We start from the raw sequence: 4,425 nt of genomic DNA, 5'->3' as shown, positions 1-4,425 counted from the left end.
TTATTCCGGGTTCGTTTGGCCTTTTTTATACATTAATTGAGTTTTTAGACATTTAATGTGCATAATTCAAATTTGAACTGCAAGCACATGCTCCCGTGCACCAAAGTTGGTTGAAAAATCACATGTGTGTCCTTGCGTGAATTTCTAGGTCCCATGCAAGAAATGGGAATCAAATCAAACATCTTGGCGTCGTGACTCGACTGAGAACATCGAGAAACTTGGTTTTAAAATTCATGTAAACCCAAAACTCGCCTGGAAATCATGAAACTTGGCATGGTGTCATGTCATGGCACTAACATGTTGTGGTAAAAAATTGTACGATTTGGAACAAGTTTTGCTATGAGCTTCTTGGAAACCGGAGCTTCTCTCAAGAAGGCTCGTGGTTCTAAGAGGGAACGTGTCACCTTTGAGTGTGAAACGATATACGCTGCCCCCCTTGAGTTTCTTTACAGAGGCAACATAGAACTACATGAGTGCCCTGTTAAATTTTGGAATTATACCGGGTTCGTTTGGCCTTTTTATACATTAATTGAGTTTCTGGTCATTTATTGTGCATAATTCAAATTTGAACTACAAGCACATGCTCCCATGCACCAAAGTTGGTTGAAAAATCACATGTGTGTCCTCGGGTGAATTTCTAGGTCCCATGCAAGAAATGGGAATGAAATTCGAACATCTTGGCATCGTGACTCGACCGAGAACACCGAGAAACTTGGTTTTAAAATTCATGTAAACCCAAAACTCGCCTGGAAATCAGGAAACTTGGCATGGTGTCATGTCATGGCACTAACATGTTGTGGTAAAAAATTGTACGATTTGGAACAAGTTTTGCTATAAGCTTCTTGGAAACCAGAGCTTCTCTCAAGAAGGCTCGTGGTTCTGAGAGGGAACATGTCACCTTTGAGTGTGAAATGATATACGCTGCCCCCCTTGAGTTTCTTTACAGAGGCAACATAGAACTACATGAGTGCCCTGTTAAATTTTGGAATTATACCGGGTTCGTTTGGCCTTTTTATACAATAATTGAGTTTCTGGTCATTTATTGTGCATAATTCAAATTTGAACTACAAGCACATGCTCCCGTGCACCAAAGTTGGTTGAAAAATCACATGTGTGTCCTCGGGTGAATTTCTAGGCCCCATGCAAGAAATGGGAATGAAATTCAAACATCTGGGCATAGTGGCTCGGCCGAGAACATTGAGAAACATGGTTTTAAAATTCTTGTAAATCCAAAACACGCCTGAAAATTGGCATGGTGTCATGTCATGGTACGACCATGCAGTGGTAAAAAAATTGGCCGAATGGGAAGAAGTTTTGGTATAAGCTTCTTGCAAACCGGAGCTTCTCTCAAGAAGGCTCGTGGTTGTTAGAGTGAACGTGTCACCTTTGAGTACGGAATGATATAGGCTGCCCCCCCTCGAGTTTCTTTACAGAGGCAACATAGAACTACATGAGTGCCCTGTTAAATTTTGGAATTATTCCGGGTTCGTTTGGCCTTTTTAATACATTAATTGAGTTTTTGGTCATTTAGTGTGCATAATTCAAATTTGAACTACAAGCACATGCTCCCATGCACCAAAGTTGGTTGAAAAATCACATGTGTGTCCTCGGGTGAATTTCTAGGTCCCATGCAAGAAATGGGAATGAAATTCAAACATCTGGGCATCGTGGCTCGGCCGAGAACATTGAGAAACTTGGTTTTAAAATTCTTGTAAATCCAAAACACCTGAAAATCATGAAACTCGGCATGGTGTCATGTCATGGTACTACCATGTTGTGGTAAAAAAATTGGCCGAATAGGAACAAGTTTTGGTATAAGCTTCATGCAAACCCGAGCTTCTCTCAAGAAGGCTCGTGGTTCTGAGAGGGAACGTGTCACCTTTGTGTGCATAATTCAAATTTGAAATACAAGCACATGCTCCATTGCACCAAAGTTGGTTGAAAAATCACATGTGTGTCCTCGGGTAAATTTCTAGGTTCCATGCAAGAAATGGGAATGAAATTCAAACATTTGGGCGTCGTGGCTTGGTTGGAAACATTGGGAAACTTGGTTTTTTAATTCCTGTAAATCCAAAACACGCATGAAAATCATGAAACTTTGCTTGGTGCAATGACATGGCACCAACATGTTGTGGTAATTTTGCTGTCCGATCTGCGAAGGCGCACACATTAACAATCAACAAAGTCATTTTGGAACAAGTGATGTCATGTTACAATCGGAAACACAAGTATTATTGAAACCATGGGCGTTCTATTTACCATTTACGTGTAGCCACGCGTCCCCTTTTTTATTAGCTAGGAGGCGCCGTGCAGGGTAGCTATTTGAGTACGGGAGGCGTGCGATCAGACCCCTGCGTGTGCTTATCGGGAGGAGAGCCCTTTGACCTCAATCTGCCGTCCACCTCTCTCCCAAGGACTCCATTAATGGCGCCCGAGCCTCTGTTTAATGGCGTGGCTATGTCTCCCTCGACTGAGATTTAAGAGAGAAACTAGCAAGATGCTCGTGCATTGCACGGAACATCAATATGCATTTTTTTACAAAACATCTGTTGTGATTGACCCGTGCATGAGTAATCCCATGTGTAAAAACTAATCATATCTCAAGAATTTTATCGGAAAACTGGTATCTCGACAATTCCATCAAAAAAATGAAAGATGAGAGATAAGGTGAGGAGTGGAGCGTGGTGGTGACTGGTGGTCGGACTGGGCGGAGGCATGGGGATGGACGGCGCCGGCAGGCGGCAGCGGCCACCATGCTAGATTCTTCTAGAGACTTTCTTTTTTAATTTCTCAGCAATGAGGTTGTGGGAGATAAGGACGATGAACGAGGCAAGGCCTTGTCTGTAAATGTGGAGAGAGGTGCAGGTATCTTTTGTAAACTTGTCATAGTTTGCTTTCTATCCGTCAAATATAGATCAGATGGTGTATATTACAAGATGGCAGGCACACCATCATCACCAACTCGTTTTTTTATAAGAGTAGAGAAAAGAAAATCTGAAAAGAAATTTTTGCACAGATCTTGATGTAAGATCCGACGGACCTATATAGCATCTACTGCGACTTATAACAAGACTGATGAATATATAAGGACAACGACAGTGGATAATAATTGTCTTACATAATTAGGAACATAATTAAAAAATCCACATGCGGCTATGCCCGAAGGGCAAAAGAAGAAGGAAGACAATGATCTGGCTCGTTGATCTCTACTTTCTTGATGCATTGCTGCAGGCCGCGGGAACTAGTCTCCGCAGCGAGCGGCGATGAGCTCTGCCGTATCTAGGGGTGGGCATAAAAACCGACCAACCGAATGCCGAACCAATACCGAAACCGAAAAAATCGAATTTTCGGTTTTTGCTGCTACTACAGAAAAATTCGGTTTTTACTTTTAATAACCGAACTCGAATCGGTAGGTTCGGTATGAAACCGATAACTGAAAGAAAAACCGAAGCCTCGAGCGATCCAGTACTCCAGGCAAGTACGAGGCTCCCTCACATCAAGCGTCAGGCTGGCCACACGTCTCGCGAAGCCAGCGGCCACTCGCAGCCACGCGCTCGTGTCCATGTGCGAGCTACTTTTTTGTGTGCGCAGGCCCACATGCAAGCTAAACCAGTTTTCTGTGTCATGGGCCTGGGCTGTCCATATAAATCGAATGGCCCAATCGTGCTAGTGGAGTCTGTAGCAGCAATGTACTGTCGTATTTGTTTAGTCCCACATCGACGAGCTTTGCTCAAGCGACTAAGGTCATTGGCTATATAAAAAGTCTCAGGGCCTCACAGTAGCGCTGTAACTTGTCAGCAGCAAAGCAACTATTCGGCATAAAACCGAAAACCGGACCGAATTTTTGGTTAACCAAATTTTCGGTTAGCTATTTTGTGTTGTTAATTTCGGTTTTTAGTTTTGCTAACCGAATTTCTAAAAAAACTAAATGGTGTAAACCGAATTTTCGGTTTCTACCAAATGTGCACCCCTAGTCGTATCCTCTAGACGCTACTTGAGAGCATCCATGGATTCCTCCAACAGCCTTTGGCGCTCGATGCGGAGCATGTCATTCTCGTCCAGAAGTTTCTTGACGATGACGCCGGTCCTCTTCAACAAGGCACTGGTCTCCTCCTGCTGCTCTGCACTTCGGATGATCTTCGCCCTCAGCAGGTCGCGCTCGGCCCGGTGCCTCTCATTGCCCTCCCTTAGTTGCTGGATGATGCCGGTAGCCTGTTCAAACGAGGCTTTCATGTCGTCCTGCAACCTCGCCCAGCCGGAGATCTGATCCATCTGGCTATGGACGAACGCATGCATGTACCCGCGAGACATTTTCCCAGGCCGCCGCGGCGCGGCGGGACATCTCTGCTGCATTCACGGCGTGACGGGACATCTCTGCTGCTTCCATAGTGCGGCCGAAGCAGTCTGCTGCATCGACGGCGCGAC

The sequence above is a fragment of the Triticum aestivum genome, chromosome 2D (genome assembly GCF_018294505.1).
Source record: "Triticum aestivum cultivar Chinese Spring chromosome 2D, IWGSC CS RefSeq v2.1, whole genome shotgun sequence".
Taxonomy (NCBI): domain Eukaryota; kingdom Viridiplantae; phylum Streptophyta; class Magnoliopsida; order Poales; family Poaceae; genus Triticum; species Triticum aestivum.
The sequence above is the reverse complement of the archived record's forward strand: the minus strand, read 5'-3'. Positions refer to the sequence as shown.